The sequence below is a fragment of the Camelus bactrianus genome, unplaced genomic scaffold (assembly GCF_048773025.1).
Source record: "Camelus bactrianus isolate YW-2024 breed Bactrian camel unplaced genomic scaffold, ASM4877302v1 HiC_scaffold_30, whole genome shotgun sequence".
NCBI lineage: Eukaryota > Metazoa > Chordata > Mammalia > Artiodactyla > Camelidae > Camelus > Camelus bactrianus.
Window position 1 is genome coordinate 7,194,927 of NW_027413945.1, and position 14,485 is coordinate 7,209,411.

The window sequence follows — 14,485 nt, forward strand, 5'->3', positions numbered from 1 at the left end:
AATTATTTGCAAATGCTGAACCATCCTTGTGTCCCTGAGTACATCCCACTTGATCATGGTGTATGATCCATTTAATGTACTGTTGAATTTGGTTTGTTAATATTCTGTTGAGGATTTCTGCACTTATGTTTATTAGAGATATGGGCCTATAATTGTTTTGTGTGAGGTGTAAATGTCTCATTTTGGTATCAGGGAAATGCTGGTGTTTTAAAATTAATTTGGAAGCATTCTTTTCTATTCAGTTTTCTGGAAGATTTTGAGAAGGATAACACTAAATCATCCTTGAATCTTTTGCAGGATTTACCAGTAAAGCTGTCTGGTTCCAGATTTTTTTTATTGTTAGGAAGTTTCTGACTAATTTAATCTACTTACTAGTAAATTGGTCTACTCAAAGTTCCTATATCTTCATGGTTCAGTTTTGAAAGATTGTGTTTTCTAGAAATTTATCTATTTCTCAAAGATTGTCCAATTTATTGGTGTATAATTGTTCACAGTAGCATCTTACAATCTTTTGTATTTCTTTGATATCAGTTGTAAATTCTCCTCTTTCAATTCTGATATTTACTAATTTGAAGCAATTCTAGCTAAAGATTTGCCAATCTTGTTTATCTTTTCAAAGACCAGTTCTTAGTTTCATCGGTCTTTTCTATTGTCTTATTGGTCTCTGTTTTATTTATTTCCACTCTGATCTTTTTAATTTCCTCTTTCTACTAACTTTGGGCTTTGTTCCCCCCCCCCAGGCTTTAGGGGTGAAGTTAGATTCTTTCTTTGAGATTTTCCTTGTTTTTTGATGTATGCGTCCATCACTGTTAACTTTCCCCTTAGAACTGCTTTTGCTGCATCTCATATATTTTGTTATGTTGTATGTCCATTTTCACTTTTCTGAAGGTATTTTTTTTATTTCTCTATTGATTTCTTTGTTCATCCATTGGCTGTTTAGTAGCTTGTTGCATAATCTCCACATATCTGTGAGTTTTTCTGTTTTCTTCTTGTAGTTGATTTCTAGTTTCATACTACTGTAGTCACTAAAGATGTTTGATATAATTTGAATCTTCTTAAAATTACTGAGACTTGTTTTGTGACCTAACATATGATCTGTCTTAAGAGTTCCATGTCCTCTTATCTTTAAGGTTCAGGTTTTCTTATATTTCCATGTCTTGTTCACCTTACATCTCCACACTCCAACAAAGCCTTCCATTCATTTACTCTTCAGAATGCAACTCCACATCACCAAGTTCAAAAACTTCCTTTTACTTCTTAGAGTAAAGCACACTTGCATAAAAACTTGTACTTAATTTATACTTATCATTTTAAGCTATGATCTGACTGACTTCTCTGTCTACCTCAGCTTCCTGTGTGCTTTTTCAGGCTGTACATGGGTAACAGTTGTCTCTGAATCTCCAAGGACTAACAATCAATAAATATTTGTCAAATATACATCAGTTTGGCAAAACCACTGTCTCATATTTAAAGGTAGAGACATTCTAAAATCTATGATTTCTTAAGAATTATTCTGCTATGAATCCACATATTTTTCAATTATCTATATGAGAGTTAAAAAAATGTGAGTGTGTATTTGTATATATACATATAAACAATTGCAAGTGTGTGTAGTTATTTATTGTTTAGTATTTCTTAATGTCCAAAAACATGTTTGAATCACTAGATTTTGTTAGATTTTTAAGTGTGAAAACATAGTCTTGACTCTATGAGCTAGATTCCTGCTATCAAGGACTGCAGAACTGGGCCACTGAGAGAGATTTGCAAACTATTTTGAAGTAGGCAGCAAATTCAGGGTCCCTCCAATCTAATAACAGTCATTCTACCAGTGTAGGTATCTACTCACCACACTTGGTAATTCTATAGAGATTTGTTTATGATTATGTCACTAAGTACATTTCCCTAAAGATTTGCTCCTAATGCATCAGGCAATTGCATGCAAACAGGCTCCATGAATGTTTAGCTAATATACATCAACTTATAAACATTCCTTCTTCTGCCCACTTTTGTCTCAGCCTTTTGTGAGGCTGATACTAGCAACCTCCTTCAAATACTGTCAGATTGCATGATGACTCTGTTATGAACAAATAAGCTTGCATACTGAGACCCACACATCTATTTTCCCCTCTAGTTTATCTAATGGGATAAACAAAGTAGATGATTTTATACCTTCTGACCATCTAATGGGTTATCAGATTAATGTTACTTCTGAAACACGTAAAGCAAACCAGGATAGAAAGTAGATAAGGAAAAAGATGGTTCCCAGAGGATATGAGGGCACAGATCAGAAAGAGGAGAGTCAGCTAAGAACTCTTTAATCCTTAAAATGGTGCCAAGCCTAAGGGAGGGTATTGCCCTTTTAATGATGATAACAAGGGCTAATATTTTAACACTCTGTTTTTTAAACAATTGTCTCAGGGACTGCTGCCATCACATGCATAGACACTGTTGTCAAATGAGTTAATTTTTACATGTATGTATCCAAGCATTGAACAGATATATACTTTAGTAATTAATCATATACTGAGCCAAGGAAACTAAATCAAAATACAATATTTCATAGTAGAATTCTTAGACAACTTCAATTCTCAAACATGATTTATTACCAAGAATATCTGGAGCAATTCTTGATGATATAATTATTTCAAAAAAAATTCCCAAATATTTGCTCTTTTTTGCCTTCTTTCTATGAAAACAGGAAGAGGGCATGTAAAATTCTCTGCAGCTCAAGACTCTGGGGCTACACAACTACAGGGAGAAAAAAAGGGAATCAGAGTGCAGGAAAGAAAGATACAGTCAAGGTAAGGATGCATCAAAAAAAAAAAAAAGCAAAGTTCTGGGGCATAATCACCAAGGGAAAAGGTTAAGGCCAGTTTCATGAATCCATAACATGTGTGGTGCACAGGTTCCCATGCTTAGAAGGGCTCTACACTTGGCTTAATTTTCTACTGCCACCTTTGTGAAATTATTAATAATTTCTAATAAGGGGTCTATATTAGATTTTGCACTGGGCCCCATTCCCAGAATAGGCTGACAAAAAATGCATTTCCTTTGGAAAAGGAACAGACAAGTTGGAGAAGGGGATTCTGAAGACCACCCTAGTAAGAGGTCTGGAAGAAACAGCAGGAAGCTTTCAGGAAAAGGGAGGAGGCTGTTTAGACACTAGGAAACAAAAACAATGAGGGAGGATTGACTTGTAGGACTTCCTGAAAACAACTATTATAAAAATTATAATTAGATAAGTACTAGGGTTATGAATGGGTGATCAGATACTTACTGATTTTCCTCAAAAAGAAAAAAGTAAGAGAGTCATATAAAATACATCATTTCAAAAATATGACAGATCTAATACTTTGCAGAAGCTACAAAGTAATATTAATTATTAGAAACACCATCAATATCAGCAAGTAATGTTTTGTCAAATATAAAATATATATATAGTTACTTCATCAGTTTTTGACATTTAAAATCCTGAGTAAAGCTCCAAAAAGGTAACGTCTAATTCAAAATTTTAATGGAGTCATGAGGCAGAGCCTTTAGTTTTGTTTTGACTTTACATAAACAAAACATAACTGTAAAATTTCACTCAATTCTTTGCACACAGAATTCCTATATACACTCTACATTTAATTTGCTTTTTGTTCTACTAAGCTCTCATGAAATCCTATAAAGCATCATCTCATAAAACAGCAGCAGTTGCAGTATGTATTATGTCCATAAAAGTATTTCTATATAAATTTTAAAATCATCTACTTTGAGTACTACTCCTATTAACTTGGATTTATGGAGAACAAAAAGTAGATTAATACAAAGCAAAATTATGTATATGAACAACCTTTTTTCTTTAAATGACTGATTGCTTTAGTTTAAAATAACCCTTTGCAACCTCAACAATTTTAAGATAGAAATTATCTCAAGCATCTTTACTGACTACAATGCCATGAAATTAGAAATCAACAACAGAGAAACAAAGGAGAAAAAATGAAAGCATGGAGATTAAACAATATGCTATTAAAAAAACAATGGGTCAATGAACAAATCAAAGTTGAAATTAAAAAATACCCTGAGACAAATGAAAATGAAAGCATAACCACATGAAATTTATGGGACACAACAAAGTTAGTGCTAAGAAGGAAGTTTATAGTGATACAGGCCTTCCTCAAAAAAGAATAATAATCCCAAATAAACAATCTAACCCACCAGCTGAAAGAACTAGAAAAAGAACAAAAAAACCCAAAAGGCAGCAGAAGGAAGGAAATTATAAAGATCAGGGAGGAAATAAATAATACAGAGATTTTAAAAACCACAGAAAAAAAATCAATCAAACCAAAAGCTGGTTTTTGAAAAAGTAAATAAAATCAACAAACCTCTGGCCAAACTCACAAAGAAGAAAAAAGAGAGAACACAAAAACCAAAATAAGAAAGGAAAATGGAGAAATTTCAACAAATAAAATAGAAATGCCGAATATCATATGAGAATATTATGAAAAAACTGTATGGAACCAAACTAGATAACCTAGAGGAGATGGACAAGTTTCTGGAAACATACTGTCCACCAAGACTGAATCAAGAAGAAACTGACCACTTGAACAAACTGATCAATAGAAATGAAATAGAAATAGCAATAAAAAACCTCCCTACAAATAAAAATCCAGGACCAGACAGCTTCACTGGGGAATTCTACCAAACATACAAAGAAGAACTCATACCAGTCCTTCTCAAACTCTTCCAGAAGATTGAAAAGAAGGGAATACTTCCAAACTCATTCTATGAAGCCACCATCACCCTGACACCAAAACCAGGCAAAGACACTACCAAAAAAGGGAATTGTGGGCCAATATCACTGATGAACATAGATGCCAAAGTCCTTAACAAAATATTAGCAAATAGAATCCAACAACACATAAAGAAGATTATACATCATGACCAAGTGGGGTTCATCCCAGGGACACAAGGATGGTTCAACATATGAAAATCAATCAATGTAATACATCACATCAACAAGAGAAAGGACAAAAACCACATGATCATCTCAATTTTTGCAGAAAAAGCATTTGATAAAATCCAGCACCCATTTATGACACAAATTCTCACCAAAGTGGGTATAGAAGGAACATATATCAACATAATAAAAGCTATATATGACAAACCTACAGCCAGCATAGTACTCAATGGTGAGAAACTCAAAAGCTTCCCACTAAAATCTGGGACAAGACAAGGATGCCCACTATCGCCACTCCTATTCAACATAGTCTTGGAAGTCCTAGCCACAGCAATCAGGCAACAGAGAGAAATAAAAGGGATCCAAATTGGAAAAGAAGATGTAAAAGTGTCACTATATGCAGATGACATGATACTATATATAGAAAACCCTAAAAAAACTACAGAAACTACTAGAACTAATCAAAGAATTCAGCAAGGTAGCAGGTTACAAGATTAACATTCAAACCTGAGTTTCATTTCTTTACACTAATGATGAATCAACAGGAAAAGAAAGTAAAGAAACAATCCCCTTTAAAATAGCACCCAAAGTAACAAAATACCTAGGAAAAAATCTAACCAAGGAGGTGAAAGAATTATACACAGAAAACAACAAACCATTAATGAAGGAAATTAAATAAGACTTTAAAAAATGGAAAGATATCCCATGCTCTTGGATTGGAAGAATCAATACTGTTAAAATGGTCACACTGCCCAAGGCAATCTATAGATTTAATGCAATCCCTATCAAATTACCCAGGACATATTTCACAGAACAAGAACAAATCATAATAAAATTTATATGGAACCATCAAAGACCTAGAATTGCCAGAGCATTACTGAAGAAAAAGAAAGAGGCTGGAGGAATAACTCTCCCAGACTTCAGACAATACTATAGAGTTACAGTCATCAAGACAGCATGATATTGGTACAAAAACAGACATATAGACCAATGGAACAGAATAGAGAGCCCAGAAATGAACCCACAAACTTTTGGTCAACTAATCTTTGACAAAGGAGTCAAGAATATACAATGGAATAAAGACAGTCTCTTCAGAAAATGGTGTTGGGAAAACTGGACAGCAACATGCAAAGCAATGAAGCTAGAACCCTCCCTTACACCATACACAAAAATAAACTCAAAATGGATCAAAGACTTAAACATAAGACAAGATACAATAAACCTCTTAAAAGAAAATATAGGCAAAACATTATCTGACATACATCTCAAAAATGTTCTCCTACAACAGTCTACTCAAGCAATAGAAATAAAAGCAAGAATAAACAAATGGGACCTAATGAAAATTACAAGCTTCTGCACAGTGAAGGAAACCATAAGTAAAACAAAAAGACAACTTATGGAATGGGAGAAAAATTTTGCAAATGAAACCAACAAAGGCTTGATCTCCAGAATATATAAGCAGCTCATACGACTTAATAATAAAGAAAAAAAAAATCCAATCCAAAAATGGGCAGAAGACCTAAACAAGCAATTCTCCAAGGAAGACATACAAATGATCAAAAGGCACATGAAAGAATGCTCAATATCACTAATTATCAGAGAACTGCAAATCAAAACTACAATGAGGTGTCTTCTCACACCAGTCAGAATGGCCATGATTCAAAAGTCCACAAATGACAAATGCTGGAGAGGCTGTGGAGAAAAGGGAACCATCCTACATTGCCGGTGGGAATGCAGTTTGGTGCAGCCACTGTGGAAAACAGTACGGAGATTCCTCAAAAGACTAAAATAGACTTACCATATGACCCAGGAATTCCACTCCTGGGCATATATCCAGAAGGAACCCTACTTCAAAATGACATCTGCACCCCAATGTTCATAGCAGCACTATTTACAATAGCCAAGACATGGAAACAGCCTAAATGTCCATCAACAGATGACTGGATAAAGAAGATGTGGTATATTCATAAAATGGAATACTATTCAGCCATAAAAACTGACAACATAATGCCATTTGCAGCAATGTGGATGCTCCTGGAGAATGTCATTCTAAGTGAAGTAAGCCAGAAAGAGAAAGACAAATACCATATGAGATCGCTCTTATGTGGAATCTAAAACAAAACAAACAAACAAGCAAACAAAACATAAATACAGAATAGAAATAGACTCACAGACATACAATACAAACTTGTGGTTGCCAAGGGGGTGGGGGGTGGGAAGAGATAGACTGGAATTTCAAAATTGTAGAATAAACAAGATTATACTGTATAGCACAGGGAAATATATACAAGATCTTATGGTAGCTCACAGAGAAAAAAATGTGACAATGAATATATATATGTTCATGTATAACTGAAAAATTGTGCTCTATGCTGGAATTTGACACAAAATTGTAAAATGATTATAAATCAATAAAAAATGTTAAAAAATAAAAATAAATAAGCTCAGTTTCAAAAAAATGATACTGTATCAAGGCCTAACAACCCACCTGCATTTATGTAGGTTTACATGGGTTAACTTCCATATATATATATTTTATGGAAGTATAGTCAATTTACAATGTTGTGTCAATTTCTAGTGTATAGCACAATGCTTCAGTCATACATGAAAATACATATAGTTGTTTTCATATTTTTTTACCATGTGTTACTACAAGATAATTAATATAGATCCCTGTGCTATACCATATAATCATGCTTATCTATTTTATATATATTAATTAGTATCTGCAAATCTCAAGTTCCTAATTTATCCCTTCCCACCCCCTTTGTATGGTAACCATACACTGGTTTTCTATGTCTGTGAGTCTGTTTCTGTTTTGTAAGTAAGTTCATTTGTCTTGTTTTTTGTTTTTTCGTTTTTTTAGATTCCACATATAAGTGGTATCATATGGTATTTTTCTTTCTCTTTCTGGCTTACTTCACTTAGAATGATGATCTCCAGGTCCATCCATGTTGCTGCAAATGACATTATTTACTCTTAATATAAAAATTCTACAGAAGACATAATCATTTCTCTTATTCTTAATTCCAGTCCACAATATATGGCACAGCTTGCCAAGCAGTAGAAAGAAGACAGAAATTCCAGGAATTGTTTGTTCATACCCTGAACAAAACACAATTAATAATGGAAGGTTGAGTAAATATTTTCCTCACTAAAAATGTTTACTGGATGGATCGCTGGATGAATGCATGAAGCAATGAGTCTCCTTGAAGGGCACAGATTCTGGAGCCCAACACACACAAGACTCATACCTTGAATATTCTCAGTTATGCCCATTTGATTTTGGGAATTTACTCATCATCTCCAAGTCTTAGATTTCATACCTATAAAACAGCACTTATAACTTCTTTTTAAAGAGCATTATTATAAGAAATAAAATTATCTAGAACATAAATACTGAATAAAAACAAGTCTGTACTAGTTTACAGCAGGCAAATTACCAAAAATATAAATTTTTAAGTAACAGACTTTATTTTTTAGAGCAGTTTTAGGTTCAGAGCAATACTAAGCAGAAAGTATAGAGATTTCCCATTCATTCTTTTAATTCAATCATTCATAACCTTTCCCATTATCGACAGCCCCCACCAAAGTGGTACAGTTACTACAGTTGATGAACTTATATTGACACATCATTATAATCCAAAGTCCATAGTTTACATTGGCATTCACCCTCGGTAGTGGACATTCTATGGGCTTGGACATATGTATAATGACATGAGTCCATCATTATAGAATCATATGGAATAGTTTCACTGCCTTAAAAATCCTGTGCTCGACCTATTGAACTCTCACTCTCCCCTAAGCCCTAGCAGCCACTAAACTTTTTACTGTCTCTTTAGTTTTGTCTGTTTCAGAATGCCATACAGTTACAAACATATAGTACATAAACTTTTCAGATTGTTTTCTTTCACTCAGTAATATACATTTAAGTTTCATCCATGTCTTTTCGTGGCTTGATAGCTCTTTTTTTCTTAACACTTAATAATATTCCATTGTCTAGGTGTACCACAATTTATCCATTCACCTAACTGAAGGACAGCTTGGTTGCTTCCAAGTTTTGGCAATTATGAATAAGACAGCTATAAACATCCATGTACAGGTTTTTGTGTGGACAAAAGTTTTTAATACTTTTGGGTAAATACCAAGGAGTGTATAATTATTAATTGTAGCTATCAACTTGAATGGGTTACAAGATGTCCAGATAGCTAGTAAAACATTATTTCTGAATGTGTCTGTAAGGGTGTCTCTGGAGGAGATTACCATTTGAATCTGTAAACTAAGGAAAGAAGATCCCTTTCAACAATGTGGGAGACATCATATAATCTCTTGAGGGGCTGAACAGATCAAAAAGATGAAGAAAGGGTAAATTCTCTCTGCTGGAGCTGAAACACCCATCTCTTGCCATCAGTCATCAGAGTTCTGGTTCTCAGGCCTTTGGACTTGGGAGGAATTACACCACCAGTTTTCCTGATTCTCCAGCTTGCAGACTGTAGTTCTTGGATCTTTTTGGCCTTCAAAACATTTTAGCCAATTCCAATCATAAATTTCCTCTTATATGTCTATGTCTGTATCTATATCTATCTTCTATTGGTTATTTTTCACTTTAGAACACTAATACACAGTGCAATTGCTCAATCACATTTTGAGTATGTTTTGTTTTCTATGAAACTATCAAACTGCCTTCCAAAGTGCTTATGCCATTTTTTAACTCTCATCAGCAATGAATGAAGAGTTCTTATTGCTCCACATCCTTGCCAGCGTTTGGTCTTGTCAGTGTTTTGGATTTTTGCCCTTCTGATAAGTGTGTAGTGGTATCTCACTGTTATTTTAATTTCCATTTCCCTGAGAACATGTGATGTGGAACACTTTGTCATGTGCTTATTTGTTGTCCAAATATCTTTAATGAGGTGTCTATGAAGGTCTTTGATCAGTTTTTAATCAAGTTGTTTGTTACTGTTGAGTTTAAAGAGCTCTTTATGTATTTGAGATAACAGTCCCTTATTAGATGTGTCTTTTACGAATATTTTCTCTCAGTCTGTGGCTTTTCTTCTCATTCTCTTAATATTATAATTTACATGGCAGAAGTTTTTGATTTTAATGAAGTCCAGATTATCCTTTTTTTTATGAATTGTGCCTTTGCTGTTGAATCTAAAATGTCATTGTCATACAGAAAGTCATCTAGGTTTTCTCCTATGTTATCTTCTATGAGTTTATAGTTCTGCATTTTGCATTTAGGTTTGTGATTCATTCTGAGTTAATTTTTGTGAAAGGTGTAAGGTCTGTGTCTGTATTCATTTTTTGCATGTGAATGCCCAGTCATTTCTGTACCATTTGTTGTAAAGACTATCTTTTCTTTATGGCATTGCCTTTGCTCCTTTGTCAAAGATCAATTGATTATATTTATATGGGCCTATCTCTGGGTTCCCTATTCTGTCCATCAATCTATTTGTCTATTCTTTTGCCAATATCACACTGTCTTGGTTACTGTAGCTTTATAGTAAGTCATGATGTTGGTAGTGTCAGTCCTCCAGAAGTGGAATTTTATTTTTAAATAAAACTAAATAGGGGTATTTAAAAACTAGACTTAATCCCAATTTGGTGTGTGGAGAAATGTAATATAAAGAGAGAAGTAGAATATTCAAGAAAAGTAGTTTCATTTTAGGTGCATATTCAAACTACTTTGAAATAAGTAAAAACTGGGGTATTTTAGATATAAGTATAAAAATTTTATGTGATTCTACTTAAATACATTATCAGAAGGAACGACAATGTCTTCCCATGTAAAAAAAAAAGAATAATATTTGATCTTATCTCTATCACAAGAATATTATGATAAAAGAAGATAAAACATGCTTGAAAGTAATTTGAGTATATGTGTTTGTGTATATAAGTCCCTCTTTCTCCTGAGGGGCTATGATATTATTTTGATTATTTCTTCAAGTGGTGTTATACAACAGGATCTCTCAACCACTTCATTATCACTCTACTAATGTCATTGTTGGAAATTACTCCTTATGTCTGGTGCTACAGCAGTAAAGATTGAATAGCTCACATAATTCAAAATCATGAATTTCAATATTTTATTTTGGACTGTACCCTTGTGCAGAAACTTAAATGAATGGCACCCAAAATAACTGCTTTTACCCAGTAGGGTCAAATTATTCTCCTTGTAGCATTATCTTAAATACACTTAAATTCAAGGCAATAAATTAGTTAAAGAATTAACTAAATCACTTTTCCCCCCTTTCATCATTTATCCAATTAAGGTCTTGCATCATTTTTAAAAATCATACTTCAGAAGTTTTATGAACACATTTGACCATGTCACACTCAGATTTTTTGCCAAAGTTGAACCACACCCAAAATTTAAGCATGGAAGCAGAGAACATTAATGATTGCTTTCATAGATAATAATCAGACTCAGAAAAAGTGCATAGAGTAAAAGAATATAGCCTTCTTGATATTAAAATAAGGACAACCTGCCTTCCTCTTGGTTTGGGCTCTTATGAGACCAGAAAATTTCCTTTTAAGATACAAGATGCTCTTAAGTGCTTTGCAATGGGGTATATTAAAATATCAATTCCCCAAATACAGAAAAAATAACTTGAATGAACACAAACATTAGCAATCTTTCTTTTATTTATAGCCTCTATAATCAGATAATCAGATCAGTGTCTCAACAGAACTGTACTGACATTCTTTTTTGCACTGTTTTTGCTCAAGAAAATAGTATCCCCAGAAATCCCCTGGTATTATTTGCCATCATCTTAACATTGCAACATCTACAGGTTAGAAATATTTGCATCTTTGATATACATCTCCATAAACTTGATAGCTTATTTCATTTGACATTGTAACATCATGTCTATGGATTTACATTATAAAAATCTCATGAGCATGTCAATGATGTAAAACCCCATTACAGTGCAGGGGAATTTGTGACATTAGAAAAAAACTGAAAAGTGACTAGACTGTCTCATTTATGGGAGCTTTGTTTCATTAAGATGGAAAACATCTTGACTTAATTAATTAAATAAATTTATATGTGACTCCTTTTTTAAATATTATTACCACAAAAGAGAAACCTTAAAGAAACTAAGAAAATAGGTTGAACAAAAGAGTGGATACTTTCTGTTTCACTACTATAATTTGTTTCATGTAGTTAATGGCAATGCTACTCAGGCCAGAAAAAGTGATGGGGAGGGAGAGGCCCCACTCACTTGTCACTTACTGTTCCAGCATACACAACTCTACAGCATGAGTACAGAAAGATCTGGCAGGAACTAAGTCAGGGTATTGAAATCTTAAGCCAAATACTATTTCTGGTACTAATAATTCAGAATTCACCAGGTTGATTTAAAAGCTGCCTGGGGATAAAACTCAACTATTTCAAATTTTATAGTAGATAAAATCATCCTTTTGTTTATATTTTTATCCTATCTTTATTTTAATTTCATTTTGAGGTATGACATCCTGTCCCATCCCTTGGTTACACCATGAGACAAGTTATTTGGTGACAGCTACAGGAATAGCCTCCACTGCAGTTACTCTCATTCACAGCATGAAGGAAAATGAGTTGGACACTTTTCAGTTAATAGGGCAGAAATACAAATCTTTCAGATGTCCCTAGTTTTGTATGCTTCTAGCCAAATCAGTTTTATTTCCCTTACTGATATGGGTATTAATGTATAAGGTTCCCTAGAGCCTCTTGCTTTTATGCAAAGGAAGGCTGGGTGTTGTGTGAAAAATGGACTCTTTGAGTTTCCTTTTTGAATTTATGGAGTTTAGGAGTAGCAAATAGTCATGTGTAGCTGGGATGACGGAGCACGGCGTATATTAACACTTGTCTGCTCAGTGATTTAAAATTACCTCCTGGAGACTATTACTGATATTAGCTCAGTGACTTTATTTATATTTATTTAATTATAAAATATATGTATCATGAAGACAGCAAACTTTTGTAAATTTTTAATTTTCTTAAATCAAAAAATCTTGGAAATGTGCATTCAAAGACAAGCTCAGTTATCTGTAGTTAGATGACAGATATGCTATTATGATAACAAATCATTGTTATTTGGGCCCACTTAGTGGAAAGAGGCTAGCTTTTGTAGTCAGAAATGGCATGGAGCTGTGGTCTATATATTAGCTGAGAGATGTCAAACAATGGAGGGATAGTATCAATTTTCAGGACAATTTTGAGACTTAAATGAAATAGTACATATATAATACCCAGCAGGGGCCTGACAGACATGAGCACATGGCTTTCCATTCATGGTATTTGCATTAACTTTTTTTCACAATAGTTCCAAGATAAACACATATTCTTTTTTTTTACTTTTTTTTTTTGTGGGGGGAGGGAGGTAATTAGGTTTGTTTGTTTGTTTATTTTGAAGGAGGTACTGGGGATTGAACCCAGGACCTTGTGCATGTCAGGCATGCACTCTACCACTTGAGCTATACCCTCCCCCAACACATATTCATTTTTGCTACTAGCAGTTTTCTCAATAAGGAAAAGAAAAGAAGCCTCCAACTTTAAAACTTCCAAAACAACTAGAAACCACAATCCATCTCTATTGTGACTCAGAATTTGAGTAGGACTCAAGAACCAGTATCAATATTTTAGATGTATTTCAAAGATTCATCTATTCTCCCTTGAGAGTGATATATTAATAAGAAAATTAGTGGTATTTGGTTTGTTTATAAATGTTTATTTTATGAATTATTTGAAAAAAGGTTATAATTTTGGAGGACTGGGAACAAATGATAATATTCTTACCTAAGTCAATGGTCTCACTAAATACGTGTTACCTTGAAATGTATTAACAGTGTTAAGTGGTAAAGATAAGTGCATAATGTATAAAAAACAGGATAGAGAGAATGATTATAATGTTGTATTGACATATAGTATATATTATATTTAATATACATAATATATATATTTACACACACACATATATAGCAGGGGGAGAGAGAAAGAGAAAGTCTTCTAGTCATCATGAGGAACCTTTGAAATAAAGTTTGCAATTCAATTTGAAAGTTTTCTTTCTATGTCAATCAGGATAAACAAGATTATACATCTGTAACCAGCATTCCTCCATACCTCAGCAACTTAAAAAACAAAACACCATCTCTTCTCAAACCAAATTCCTATCATTTATAAACTGTGGGCTCTTCTCTGTGTTTTCAGTGTCCTCACTCTAAGAACCAGGCTGATGAAACAGCCCCTACCTACTTAAGAGCATTGCTGGTTTCAGCAGCAGGCAGAAGGAGATACTGCCTAGTGTCATAACAAAAAAATCAACCTGAGGTGACACTTGTACTTCAACCTATTGGGCTGAACTGGTTTCACACACCAGACAAGGATGAGAGAGACAGGAGGTGAAATTCTGACACACTCTCAGAAGAAATGGACTATTTGGAAAATGGCACTAGTGACTATCGAGCTACTGAAACATAAACCAAGTTGTCACTGGCTCAAGGGCATCTAGAGCACCTCTACTCACTCAGCAGCCTGCAGAGAGTCTGGCACTTAGAAGGGGC

General features: G+C 33.8%; 1 non-coding gene across 1 annotated transcript; it reads right to left on the minus strand.

Annotated features, from left to right (window-relative positions):
* Positions 1-13,336: 13,336 nt before the first annotated feature.
* TRNAV-GAC (transfer RNA valine (anticodon GAC)) lies at positions 13,337-13,410 on the minus strand. Its single transcript has one exon. It is a non-coding gene; the product is annotated as a tRNA-Val (tRNA).
* Positions 13,411-14,485: the final 1,075 nt, after the last annotated feature.